At 45.7% G+C, this 14,810-nt stretch overlaps 1 protein-coding gene across 1 annotated transcript in view; it reads left to right on the forward strand.

Annotated features, from left to right (window-relative positions):
• The first annotated feature begins 14,379 nt into the window (after positions 1-14,379).
• P4HA2 (prolyl 4-hydroxylase subunit alpha 2) overlaps positions 14,380-14,810 on the forward strand; it is a 69,333-nt gene continuing 68,902 nt past the window's right edge. Inside the window, exon 1 of the mRNA XM_070465053.1 lies at positions 14,380-14,554. The gene's annotated coding sequence lies outside the window, so the exon portion shown is untranslated. The remainder of the gene's footprint in view (positions 14,555-14,810) is intronic.

Below are 14,810 nucleotides of genomic sequence, written 5' to 3' on the forward strand. Positions count from 1 at the left end.
TCACTGAAGGATATGAAGAAGAAAACCTTCTGTTGGTGTGAATCTCTACATTTCTTCCCAGGAGGTGGTTTTACTTCTGATGTAATAAATTGGTCAAAAATGTGGGTGTGTTAGAGGCTTCTATTTGGTCCTTCTCACCATAATTGCTCTTCTTTAATGGGGAGTAAATGTTAAGGTCTTGCCAGCTGCTAGGTGTGTCTGTCCTAGTTACGCACTTAGGGACCAGGGAACTACTAAAGATCCAGTGTGGATCTTTGGATCCATCACACTTGCTTGCAAGAGAACCCCATTTACCACCTGGCTTTCATGAACCCCAAGTATAACCAGGGGATCCTAATGTTGCTTGCTTTCCCTTGGTATCAGTGCCTGCTCATACTCTGTATGGCTTAAAACTCAACATTCAGAAAACTAAGATCATGGCATCCACTCTCATCACTTCTTGGCAAATAGATGGGGAACCATTGGAAAAAGTGAGAGACTTTATTTTTGGGGGCTCCAAAATCTCAGCAGATGGTGACTGCAGCCATGAAATTAAAAGAAGCTTGCTCCTTGGAAGAAAAGCTATGACCAACCTAGATAGCATATTAAAAAGCAGAGACATTACTTTGCCAACAAAGCTCCTTCTAGTCAGAGCTATGGTTCTTCCAGTAGTCATGTATGGATGTGAGGGTTGGACTATAAAGAAATCTGAGCACCGAAGAATTGATGCTTTTGAATTGTGGTGTTGGAGGAGACTCTTGAGAGTCCCTTGGACTGCAAGGAGATCCAACCAGTCAATCCTAAAGGAAATCAGTCTTGAATATTCATTGGAAGGACTGATGCTGAAGCTGAAGCTCCAATACTTTGGCCACCTGATGTGAAGAACTAACTCATTGGAAAAGACCCTGATGCTGGGAAAGAAAGACTGAAGGCAGGAGAAGAGGACAACAGAAGATGAGATGGTTGGATGGCATCACCAACTCAGTGGGCATGTGTTTGAGGCAAGCTTGGATGGGGTCACAGAGTTGGACACAACTGAGTGACTGAACTGAACTGAATACCCAGTCATCTGCCCACTTATTTAACTCCTAGGAAAAGCATGGTCTGTTAGCCATCACCACAGATCCCATGGGTTGAAGCACTCTGGTTGCCCCTTTGGTCTGTAATTACATACACCTTGCCTCTATTGTTTGTGTCACCATACAGCATCTCATTCTAATCCACCATCTCATTCTAATCCACCATCATAGGACTTCTGGCAAATGATGCCAGTGCATGCTGGGATTATTACCATCCTGCTTAATAACAGTGATCGAGTCCTTATCTCTTTTGAAAGGAGAGTGTTCCTATTCTAGAATCCCTTCCTTGCAAGTCTGTCTTCTAGGCTGCCTTCTATTTGGGAATGCCTCTAAGGGAACAGGGGTAAGGGATGGTGGATAGTGAAACAAAGAAGAAAAGCAAGTACAGAGGTATAGTTTAGGGTTGTTTACATCTGTGGGGACCTGGGAGAATGTGTCCCAGAAATGTCTAAAATTCAGAAGTAGGTAACAGTTATCCATAGTTCTCACCCCTCTTTGGTTCAGGTGTGTCCTATTGGGTGTTAACCCTCCAGTACTTACAGATTTCACATGCATGCATGTTGAGCAGTTTCCACATATGTTCCATGCCTCAGCACCTGAGGAGTCCGGGAGCAGAAGGTGAGAAGTAAGCAGCACAGCTGAGATTGGGAAACTCCCGAAAAGCTAGTGGCTATTATCGGTGGCTGGAGTAAATAGTGTGCCTGGAATATCTGAAGCTCTGAGCTTGAGATGTCCTCTGTGGCCACCCTACTCGTATATGACTATGTGTGGCCCCAGGGACATGAGGAAGACTTGACCCTGGCCGTTCCATTTATAGGGCTCTGCCTCTGCTCCTTGGACCTGGAGTCAACAATGTGGGCAGGTGGGTGCATTGACCACCCCCTGGCACCCAGGCAATCTGCTCCAACCCAGACACCTCCCAGGTGAACACTAAACCAGTGGTTGGGAAAGATAGATGAATGAGATTAGAAACGTTGGCAGGGGATAAACCATGCTTGGCCTCAAAAATTCTTAATAAAAAAATTAGTCAATGAATTTTTATTGAAGTATAATTGATTTACAATATTGTGTTAGTTTCAGGCATATAGTACAGTTCATATATATCTTCAGATTTAAAGTATATATGTATTTCAGTTATATATATTTTTTCAGATTCTTTTCCCTTATAGATTATTACAAAATATTGAGATAACTCCCTGTGCTATACAGTAGGTCCTTGTTGGGTATCTATTTTATATATTGTAGTGTGTATATGTTAATGCCAACCTCCTAATTTATCCCTCCCCCACCCCCCTTTCCCCTTTGATAACCATAAGTTTGCTGTATATATCTCTAAGTTTATTTTGGTTTTGTAAATAAGTACATTTATATAATTTTTAAGGTACTATATATAAGTGTTATCTTTCTCTGACTTACTTCAATTAGGATAATCTCTAGATCTATCCATGTTGCTGCAAATGGCATTATTTCATTCATTTTCATGGCTGAGTAATATTCCACTGTGTGTGTGTGTGTGTGTGTGTGTGTGTGTGTAAGAGAGAGAGAGAGAGAGAGAGAGAGAGTGTGTCTGTGTGCGTATCTCACATCTTCTTTATCCGCTCATCTGTTGATGGACATTTAGGTTGCCTACATGTCTTGGCTACTGTAAATAGTTCTTTTTTTTTTTTTTTTACAATTAAAATTTTTATTTTATTTTATTTTTTTTCCATTTATTTTTATTAGTTGGAGGCTAATTACTTTACATCATTGCAGTGGTTTTTGTCATACATTGAAATGAATTAGCCATGGAGTTACATGTATTCCCCATCCCGGTCCCCCCTCCCACCTCCCTCTCCACCCGATCCCTCTGGGTCTTCCCAGTGCACCAGGCCCGAGCACTTGTCTCATGCACCCAACCTGGGCTGGTGATCTGTTTCACCCTAGATAATATACATGTTTCAATGCTGTTCTCTCGAAACATCCCACCCTCGCCTTCTCCCAGAGTCCACAAGTCTGTTCTATACATCTGAGTCTCTTTTTCTGTTTTGCATCTAGGGTTATCGTTACCATCTTTCTAAATTCCATATATATGTGTTAGTATACTGTAATGGTCTTTATCTTTCTGGCTTACTTTGCTCTGTATGTAAATAGTTCTGCAATGAACATTAGGGTGCATGTGTCTTCTTAAATTATGGTTTTCTCCAGATATATGCCCAGGAGTGGGATTGCAGGACCATGTGGTAGCTCTATTTTTAGTTTTTTTAAGGAACCTCCATACTGTTCTCCATAGTGGCTCTACCAATTAGCATTCCCACCAACAGTGGAGGAAGGCTCCTTTCTCTCCACACATTCTCTGGCATTTATTATTTGTAGGCTTTTTGATGATGGCTATTCTGACTGGTGTGAGGTGATGCCTCCTTGTAGTTTTGAATTTAATTTTTCTAATAATTAGTGATATTGAACATCTTTTAAAAATTCTTCATTGTTAAATGGGCTTAGATTTAATTCCGAGGCAGTGGAAGTCAGGAAAACCTTATGTTTTAGGGTGATTCCCTCTGGTGGCCAAGTTGAGAATGCAAAGGAGGGAGCTAGAATGGAAGCAGAGACACCAAAGAAGAGATTATGGTAGCTGTCCAAGAGGGTGATGGTGTTGGTGGCTGAGAAATTAGATTCCAGAGCTGTTAAGGGGGCTTCCCAGGTGGCTCAGTGGTTAAAAAAAAAAAAAAATCCGCACGCCAGTGCAGGAGATGCAGGAGACCCAGGTTCTATCCCTGGGCTCAGGAAGACCCCCTGGAGGAGGAAATGGCAACTTCTCCAATATTCTTGCCTGGAGAATCCCATGGACAGAGGAGCCTGGGCGGGCTCCTCACCCAGCCCCACTGAACTGGTCTGGGAGGATAGAGCTCAGAGCTCTATGTAGCTCAGTCCATGGGGTTGCCAAGAGTCGGACACAATTGAATGACTGAGCACGCATTCAGAGCTGTTTAGGCAGTGGCAAGGACAGGTCTTGATGACCTAGATATGGAGACTAGGGAGGGGGAAAGGCAAGGAGGATGACAAATCTGGAGAATTGGATGGATGTGTGGATGGTGGTGTCTTTGTCTGAGAAGCACAGGAATAAGAGGGGTTGGAGAGAAGATGATGAAGCGCATTTGGGATGTTTTGAGCTTGAGGTGTCTTTCGGACATCCAGGTACAGATGGCCAGTTGGTTAGAGCTCTGGGCTGGAGGTATAATGTTTGGAAGTGGTCTTGAGTGCAGAATTTCTGAGGCCCTGTGCATGGACAAAGACTTCAAGGAGCAGAACTCCCAAGAATTGATGGGAGAGTTGGATATCTGGTAGGGAAAAGCAGAAATCAGCTGTGGAAGTGGTTCTGAGTGCTGGGAAGTAGACAGACCTAACTGGAATCATAGTCTGCTTAACATCAAGCCTGCAGAGGAAGAACCATCTCTTGGCTGGGGCCCTGAGCTCTATCCCCCCTGTCTAATTCCAGTGGGACTGGGTGAGACTATAGAAAGAGGCGAGGAGCAGTTTGGAAGGGATCACTCTTGAGGATGAGTATTTGCAGAAGGGAGAAGCTGGGTCAGGGACAGATAGGGTAGTGGACAGGAACACAGGCTGAGAAGGCCTCGCATGAAGTAGGAGGGGAAGGGGTGAGGAGCCAGAGCGGTCCTTTAGCGCAGGGATCAGGATCTGACCTCAGGCATGAGTCAGGCAGGGGTGGGGGTGCTTTTGTGCTGACCAGAGCTTATGAACAAGTGTTGTGGGCACCGGCCTTGTCTACACCCAGTTCCAAAGCTTGTGTGTATGTCAGTCACTGAGTCGTGTCCAACTGTTTGGTATCCCGTGGAGTATAGCCCGCCAGGCTCCTCTGTCCATGGAGTGTGTTGCCATTCCCTTCTCCACGGTATCTTCCTGACCCAGGAATTGAACCTAGGTCTCCTGCATGGCAGGTAGATTCTTTACCTTTTGAGCCACCAGGGAAGCCCTTGACTCAACTCATCTTCCACCATTTCATGGTCCATGGAGGAGCCTGGCTCTGTGTGAGGACTTGGTGAATCTGAACCTGCACTCTGGGCTGCTCTGGGGACCCTGACAAGCAGATATAGGTCAGCACCCTTCAGAGGTGGCCTGGCAAGGGTTTCCAGACCATTGGTAGGACAGGCAATGTTCTCCAGGGAAGATGCATACTTGCGGTTGTTCTAGGTGGCCTTGCCATGGAGATCAGCTAACCAGCATGTGACCTTGGCAAGTTTCTCAGCTTTTCATGAAATGAGGATAATAATTGTACTTCCTTTCAGGTTTGTGTGAGGATGAAAGCAGAGTAGTATCAGTTCACCAAGGACTTGAAGATGAAGGCCTGGGACATATTAGCTCCTATTATACTTCTTATCCAGTTTGCATCCCCTGAGACTTCCTCTCTGTCTGTAACTGTGCTCTGGCTTCACATGAAATGTGCCTTTAGGCCAAGAATACTCTGGGGAGCAGCCAAGTGTCCTTCCGCTGCTACCTATGTTGGTAAAGAAGCTGGTGTGTGGTGTGGGGCTTCAGCAGAGACAGACCTGCTCAGAGGGCTGGTCAGTCAGGTCTCTGAGCCCACATGGCTTAGGCCAATACCAGACCCTGCAGGAAGAAGTGAGGCCTCTGGCAGCCTTTCCTGGGATTTCTAGAATCTGCCTTCAGCCACAATTGGTCCACATCAGACAGGAGCAAAGATAAAATTTGTTTCCAAGTATAGTTTCCTACTTGTGGTTGAAAGGGGACAGAAGGACAGTCCATGCATATTAGAGAGACCCCTCTACTATCTGTTTCTTTTTAGATTTCCACCTCTTTTTAGAGATACCAAGGACTATTCTGTGGGAAAATTTTGAATATTGTGTGAGAAAAGGATAAGTCAGGAAATTACCCAGAGCTGTGGAGAGCAAATCAGGGGCCCAAAAATCAAGAAGGTGTTACCTTGAGTAAGAATGAGCTCCAGGATGGATCTGGAGTGCAGATAAGCTACACAAGGAGACCCACAGGTGGAGGAGGGGCAGGGCACTCCCCGAGTGGTCAGAGAGACTCTCTGGGCTCATAGCCCAGGCTTCTGGGCACTACAGTGTGGGTCACAATACCCCCGACTCAGCTCTTCATGGGCTATGCCCCCAGGGCCAGGCTACAGTGCCACCAGAGGGTCTGAGTCCTTGGACAGGAAAGGAGGGCTGGCATGAAGCAGCATCTGAGTTTCTCTTGCTCTCACCCCTTTCCTTGGTTCTCAAGGTGGAAGCTGAGGGCAATAAAGCTTGTCACCCAGAACCAAAGGGGAGAACTCAGTTTTCATTGCTAACTGGAGGGTCAAGGAAGCCTGTTAGAATCTGGCAAAAGATCTCGAGGAGGCTGAATTTACAGATTAGCAAAACAGCGATTACGGTGACCTGAGGCAGAGCTGTCAGTGAAGTTCAGCGGGGACTACAGCTCTTGGGGCCTTGCGTGCAGGGTAGAGGAATTTAGACTTCGTCCTAAGAGCAAAGGGGAGCCATGGAAGCTTTAAAAAGCAAGAGTGACATAATCAGATTTGCATTTAAAAAATCTCTTTGACTTGTGTGGAGAAAGGATTGAGGAGCCAGATAGGAGGCAGGAAGGCCAGGCAGGAGGCTGATACAGCCCCAGGCAGAAGGTGGGGACCTGAACTGGAGCCGGAGCCAAGGAGGCAGAAGGACGGGGGCTAGTTAGGGATTAGTTAGGGATGAATGCAGTCAGGTCTACCAGCTGGTCTCCCTGCTTCCACCTTTGCCCCTGACAGTCTATTCTCCATACAGCAGATAGAGTCATCCTGGTTAAAAGCCCAGGTCAGGCTACTCCTCTGGCTTCTCTTCTCAGAGTAAAAACCAAAGTCCTTCCTGAGGCATACCAGGTCAACATGGGCAGTCTTCCGACCCCCACCTCTCTCTGAGCTCAGCTGCTTCTATTAGCACCTCACTTACACCACTCCAGACATTGCTTCTCTGTTCTTAGAACACACAAGCCCATGTCTCCTCCCCTCTGCCTCATTCAGGGCCTCTGTATCCGCTGTTCCTTCTGCCTGAAATGTAGTTTTCCCAGATGTACGCACAGAAGCTCCTGCACTCCTGATGTGAAGGGATCATTTATACTCTACCATGAATCTTATTTATTTCCTGTATGGCACTGCTTATAATTTGTGCTTTTTAAATATGTTTATTCAGGAAACTTCCCTGGCGATTCAATGGTTAATACTTGGCACTTCCACTGCAGAAGACATGGATTTGATTCCCAGTTGGAGAACTGAGATTTTACGTGCCATGCGGTGCAGCCAAAAAAAGAAAGAAAGAAAAGAAAAAAATTTAAATATGTTTGTTCAAAATGTTTCCTATTACATAGCACAATGACTGGAACAGAATAGATTCTTAGTAAATAGTTGAATGAATGAGTCGAGGTGGCCTGACCTCCTTCTCAGGGTTTAGGCAGTATGCCAGCAGAAACCAGGACAGCAAGGTGAAGAGGAAAGAGGCAAGAGGCAGGGAGGCCCAGGGTATGTGTGTGTGAGAGAGAGGGTAGGTGCTGGCCCCAGGGCTCCTGCACCTCTCGATGCTGGGTGGGATCTGGGCAGTATGGAGATAGGTCTGGGCCAGGCTCTGACTGAGGAGACAACAGGTTGTGCTGGAAGCACCAGAAAGGAATGGAAGGGGTAGGATGGAGGAAGGGCATGTGGTTGGGAGCTACTACTGACTTTGCCTGGGGATGGGCTGGCCAACGCTCTACTCTAGAGGAGGAAACAGTGGAGCTGGGCTGTAGAAAGTGGTTAGGAGTTTCCTGGATGAAGAAGAAAGAGTAAAGGCATTTTGAGCTTGAGAAAAGGTCTGAGGGTATGAAAAGGCAGGATTGCTCAGAGAATGGTGAACAGTCCTGTGTAGCTGCTGCTGCTGCTAAGTCGCGTCAGTCGTGTCCGACTCTGTGCGACCCCATAGACAGCAGCCCACCAGGCTCCTCCGTCCCTGGGATTTTCCAGGCGAGAGCGCTGGAGTGGGTGCCAGTGCCTTCTCCCTCCCTGTGTAGCAGAGGAAGTAAAAACAGCCAGTTGATCAGCAACCTGAAGTCTGAGAGGCCTTAATCGGCAGGCCAGCAATTGATAGGTCATGGCCTCCATCCTGAGGGCCCTAGGGCCATGCCCTTGGCCAGGGAAGGAGGTCCATGAAGCAAGGGAGTGAGAGAATCCTCCAGGAGTCCTGAAACAGACCCCAGAAATACTTAGGAGGCAGAACCCCAGACACAGTGATGGGTGGGATGGGATGGCTGGGAAGAAGTCAAGGATGATGTCCAAGTCTCTGATTTGAAGGCCCCTGGAATGCAAAAGTAGGAAGTCAAGAAACACCTGGAGTAACAGGGAAATTTGGCCTTGGAGTACGAGATGAAGCAGGGCAAAAGCTAATAGAGTTTTGCCAAGAGAACGCACTGGTCATAGCAAACATCCTCTTCCAACAACACAAGAGATGACTCTACACATGGACATCACCAGATGGTCAACAGCGAAATCAGACTGATTATATTCTTTGCAGCCAAAGATGGAGAAGCTCTATACAGTCAGCAAAAACAAGACCGGGAGCTGACTGCAGCTCAGATCATGAACTCCTTATTGCCAAATTCAGACTGAAATTGAAGAAAGTGGGGAAAACCACTAGACCATTCAGGTATGACCTAAATCAAATCCCTTATGACTATACAGTGGAAGTGAGAAATAGATTTAAGGGACTAGATCTGATAGACAGAGTGCCTGATTGAACTATGGACGGAGGTTCCTGACATTGTACAGGAGACAGGGATCAAGATCATTCCCATGGAAAAGAAATGCAAAAAGGCAAAATGGTTGTCTGAGGAGGCCTTACAAATAGCTGTGAAAAGAAGGGAAGCAAAAAACAAAGGAGAAAAGGGAAGATATTTCCATTTGAATGCAGAGTTCCAAAGAATACCAAGGAGAGATAAGTAAGCCTTCCTCAGTGATCAGTGCAAAGAAATAGAGGAAAACAACAGAATGGGAAAGACTAGAGATCTCTTCAAGAAAATTAGAGATACCAAGGGAACATTTCATGCAAGGATGGGTTCGATTAAGGACAGAAATGGTATGGACCTAACAGAAGCAGAAGATTTTTTTTTTTCCATTTATTTTTATTAGTTGGAGGCTAATTACTTTACAATATTGTAGTGGTTTTTGTCATACATTGACATGAATCAGCCATGGAAGAAGCAGAAGATATTAAGAAGAGGTGGCAAGAATACACGGAAGGACTGTACAAAAAAGATCTTCACGACCCAGATAATCACGATGGTGTGATCACTCACCTAGAGCCAGACATCCTGAAATGTGAAGTCAGGTGGGCCTTAGAAAGCATCACTACAAGCAAAGCTAGTAGAGGTGATGGAATTCCAGTTGAGCTATTTCAAATTCTCAAAGATGATGCTGTGAGAGTGCTACACTCAATATGCCAGCAAATTGGAAAACTCAGCAGTGGCCACAGGACTGGAAAAGGTCAGTTTTCATTCCAATCCCAAAGAAAGGCAATCACAAAGAATGCTCAAACTACCTCACAGTTGCACTCATCTCACATGCTAGTAAAGTAATGCTCAAAATTCTCCAAGCCAGGCCTCAGCAATATGTGAACTGTGAACTTCCAGATGTTCAAGCTGGTTTTAGAAAAGGCAGAGGAACCAGAGATCAAATTGCCAACATCCACTGGATCATTGAAAAAGCAAGAGAGTTCCAGAAAAAACATCTATTTCTACTTTATTGACTATGCCAAAGCCTTTGACTGTGTGGATCACAATAAACTCTGGAAAATTCTGAAAGAGATGGGAATACCAGACCACCTGATCTGCCTCTTGAGAAACCTATATGCAGGTCAGGAAGCAACAGTTAGAACTCTGTGGTGATTCCAAATAGGAAAAGGGTGGTTCCAAATAGGAAAAGAAGTATGTCAAGGATGTATATTGTCACCCTGCTTATTTAACTTATATGCAGAGTACATCATGAGAAACGCTGGGCTGGAAGAAGCACAGGCTGGAATCAAGATTGCCGGGAGAAATATCAATAACCTCAGATATGCAGATGACACCACCCTTATGGCAGAAAGTAAAGAGGAACTAAAAAGCCTCTTGATGAAAGTGAAAGAGGAGAGTGAAAAAGTTGGTTTTAAGCTCAACATTCAGAAAACTAAGATCATGGCATCTGGTCCCATCACTTCATGGGAAATAGATGGGGAAACAGTGGAAGCAGTGTCAGACTTTATTTTTTGGGGGCTCCAAAATAACTGCAGATGGTGATTGCAGCCGTGAAATTAAAAGATGCTTACTCCTTGGAAGGAAAGTGATGACCAACCTAGATAGGATATTAAAAAGCAGAGACATTACTTTGCCAACAAAGGTCCGTCTAGTCAAGGCTATGGTTTTTCCAGTGGTCATGTATGGATGTGAGAGCTGGACTGTGAAGAAAGTTGAGTGCCGAAGAACTGATGGTTTTGAACTGTGGTGTTGGAGAAGACCCTTGAGAGTCCCTTGGACTGCAAGGAGATCCAACCAGTCCATCCTAAAGGAGATCAGTCCTGAGTGTTCATTGGAAGAACGGATGCTGAAGCTGAAACTCCAATACTTTGGCCACCTCATGTGAAGAGTTGACTCATTGGAAAAGACCCTGATGCTAGGAGGGATTGGGGGCAGGAGGAGAAGGGGATGACAAGAGGATGAGATGGCTGGATGGCATCACCGACTCGATGGGCATGAGTTTGAGTAAACTCTGGGAGTTGGTGATGGACAGGGAGGCCTGGCGTGCTGCAATTCACGGGGTCGCAAAGAGTTGGACACGACTGAGCAACTGAACTGACTGACTGAGGTGAAGACCTGAAGAGGGGCAGTTTTGGGGATAATAATTAGAGATCAATCTGTGGGGGGTTGGTGGGCTGGGCACTCTGAACTACGGATCCTGGCTCTGTGTCTCCTCCTGGAGACTCAGCTGCTCTGTCTCAGGACTGGGACCCTGGGTCACAGAGATCCTGTTCCGCAGGGACCCTGCCTGGTAACTGGGGGAGTGAACAGAGCCTGGGCCTTGAAGCAGGGAAGACTGGCAGCTCTGGATGCCACTCCCCTTGGCTCTTGTCCCCCTAGCCCTCACCAGGATGCCTATATCAGCAAGGGTTGATCTGGTTATGAAAAACAATGTACAGGTCCCTCTGTCCTTGTTTTTTGGAGTAAAAGGCTGACTCACAAGTTAATGATTGGGAAATGTGAAATTGTAGAAACAAAGAATGGCTGTTGGGCTGGGGAACTAGTAACAATTAGACTATAAATCTGCCCCATGGCAGAATCTCCAAACTCCTAGCTCCCTGAAAGATACAGATATAGGCCTGACACACATTTCTAGGATGTTTTACCAGGAAGCAGACCCCCACCAGATGAAAACCGCTGACCCCAAGAACAGAGACCCTACATTGGTTGAAACCATAAAGTTGATGATACTTGAAACTTCAACTTAATGTCAACCCATCAGAGAACCATCTACGAAACTGATCACACCCTGCCCCTTGAACACTATTAAACTCCTCACTACCTCCTCCAGGGTGGGTCACACAGTCTTGAGGGCATTAGCCTTTGTCTAGCAAAGCAATAAAAGTTACTCTTCCCTACTTTACCCAGAACTCTGTTTCCAAATTTCTATGCGGCACTGGTGAACTTAGTTCTAGCAATAGTTGCTGCAGCCCTATTTGATCGTGAGGGGCTGTTGGTACATAGGCAACTCAAGAACCCCTCAATTTGGTTGGGTAGGCCATGTGTGGGGTGGTGGTGACTGTGGGATTAAGGCAAGCAAGGGCAGCTGCTGGGAGTGAGGAGCCAGGTCTCTGCAGGTTTGAGTCTGGGAGAGGTGTGGGGGGCCTGTGCCAGGGGCTGCTGAGACTGATGACTTACCTGGCTGGGGATGCATGTCAGCCCTCTGCTCAGCCTGGTGCTGTTGGGACCTGGTCTGCAGATGAGATGGGTGGGGGGGAGTGGCAGAGTCCTCACTGCCCCCACCCTACTGGGTGTGGCCCAAGGGGTGGTGGGGAGTTCATTTCTTGAGGGGACACTTGCCTACTGCACTGGACTGTGCTCCTTGAAGAAGGGGCGGGGTAGGTGGGAGGAGCCTTGGAAGGAATTCTTGAAAACAAATTAAAGCGGGAACACAAAATCTATGAGAAGAAAATGGAAATGAAAATATACAAAAGTACTATACAACACTTTGGGGATGAAAAAAAGAAAAGTCAACCTAAGAAAGAAATGAAAGATTTTATCTGAGCTAAACTGAGGTTTATCACCCAACAGACAGTTTGAGAGCACTATGAGGACCGTTTGACAAGGAAAGGTGGGGAGGTCAGTATATATGTGATTTTCGTTAAGGGAATACTAGCAATCCAGCTCATATCTCAGGAGAAGGTTGCTGCTAGTCATGAGCAGCAGACATCTTAGTTAATGGTTTTAGTGCTTTTTCTTAGTATGGGAAGATGTAAGAATCCAGGTTCATAAAAATTTTCTCCTGAAATCTGTCTGAAGGCCTTTTCTGTCTCTTTTTCCAAAACACAGAGTGCCTTGCCTCATCCTGATCTTCCCCTTCTTTTCAGGGTCTGTTTTAAGTCAGTGACTGCAGTGGCTACTGACTTCATTTTTGTAGAATGGCAACATTTTTTATTTTACAATCCCTTTTGGTCTTAATTTCAACCAAGGTTTGGCGGCGGGGATGGGGGGGTACATTTCATGACCAGTTTGTCTCATGGCACTAGGAATGTTCATTCCCAGGTCAGTGGGAGATTTCACTGATGGCCATTCACTATGCTATTACTGGACTAGGCCCTATTAACAGTAACCAATAGCCTTTGGACTGCATATCTCACTAGTCTGTTTTGGTCCAGGAAGTTGTTTCCTCTTGTTGCTTCTTTACATATCTAGTTAAAGGAGCATTATCATGAATCTTATGCAACTATATATTTGGTCAGTCATTTCAAGTTGCCTAATCATCATTGATTTTATCTGAGGTTCGGTCACACATCTGATAATGCAAGAAACAATAATCAGGTAAAATAAGCAGAATATAAGATATATATCCAGTAACTTAATAAGGTCATAAGTTAAGCATTTAAGCTAAGAATGTCTATTAGGTGTGGCACAGTATTTACCCAGGTGGTGTGACCCGTCTATTCTGCACCGGTCGCTATCTTTAAGGAAACTTATATATTGGCATTGCATATAAAGTTCCCCAAATATGTTTGCACATACAAGGCAAGTGGTGGTGGGTCAGCATGAACCCTTACAAGGTTGAGAAAGGAATGTTACTTTCTAAGGAATTACGTGGCTGGTACCTGGAGAAAAATGGATCTTTATGGTTGAGCAGCATTTCTGCCAATGTGGAGGTCTGTTTAACCACCTGGCAGCTTGCACAGTACACGCTTGAGGGAAAGGAGGAGGCCAAAGGGCAGAGAAAGCTTTATGTTTACATTTTTTGGTCTTGCCTTAAGATCTGAATTGTTATTTCATCAACCTGAAAAAATGCAGAATAAGCACAGATCACAGATTTCTCTGGGAGGAAAGGACTGTAACCAGTTCTTCTTACCTGAGTCTGTAGATTCAGGGCAACCCCAGTCACGGTTCAAAGAGGTTTGTTGTCTGTTTTTCCAGAGCCTGATACTGAGTCTAAATTGCTGGACAAATGGAAATGTACAAGAATAATCTTGGCATGTTTGTAAACGAAGAACAAGGAGAAGAGATTGGCACGTTAACTTCTTTAAAAAGTAATAATTAAATCAATATGATACTGTCTCAATAACAAGAAAATAGTTCAGTGGAATAGAGTCCAGTAACAAAGATTCTTGCAAAAATATGAAATGTTGCTATCTATCATTAAACAGTTAAACCTCAGAAAAACGAGTGAAGGGTTTAGAGGAATTCTTGGAAGGAGAAGACCGTTCTGTTTCCTGTTCACTCAGCACTCACTAGCAAACACAACAAATATTTGTTGAATGAATATTCATCCCTGGTAATCAGAGAAATGCAAATTAAAGCAACTATATATCTCATTTTACTTATCAGATTGGCAAAAATAAAAACAAAAACCTGATAATACCCTGAGTTGGCAGGAGCATGAGGAAGTGAGTACTGTCGTACGCCGATGGTGAGGGTGTGACCTGATGGCAGTCTTTTGTGGTTTGTGATAGTACAAAACTGAAAATAGCACAAACGTACATTACTGGGGGCTCACTAAATAAACAAGGCTGCTTCCTGTCCTGAGCAACTTAACAAGAGGGTTAGTCCACGTGACCCGGAGTCCAGGACGCGTCATCATCGTGTGTGCCTAGCCAGGATTCATCAACTCTGCTACCACTATATTTTTTTAAAGCGCGAGTCTGTACCGGACTGTGCAACGGAGTCGGGAAGGGCTCAGGGCCGCCCCACCACGCTGTCACCGCCGGGCCTCCGAGGAAGAGTGGCGTTTACTCTGGACTTCGGAGGCGAGTGTTCTTTTCTTTCTAAAATCTTCCTCTCTCACACGCACGCACACACTTATGCACTCATTCACTCACTCCGCGCGCCCTCTGGTGGGCAGAGTGGGGGAAGAAGGAAAGGAACTGACAGCGACGGGGCCGGGGGGTGGGGGCGCGGGGGTGGGGGGCCGACCCGGAAGAGAGAAGGCAGAGATGGCCGGGAGGCAGACACCGCCCCCAGCCAAACGGTGATCTCCCGTCGTATCCCGGCGGGGTAGTCCCT

This window comes from Odocoileus virginianus, chromosome 3 (assembly GCF_023699985.2).
Source record: "Odocoileus virginianus isolate 20LAN1187 ecotype Illinois chromosome 3, Ovbor_1.2, whole genome shotgun sequence".
NCBI classification, from domain to species: Eukaryota; Metazoa; Chordata; class Mammalia; order Artiodactyla; family Cervidae; genus Odocoileus; species Odocoileus virginianus.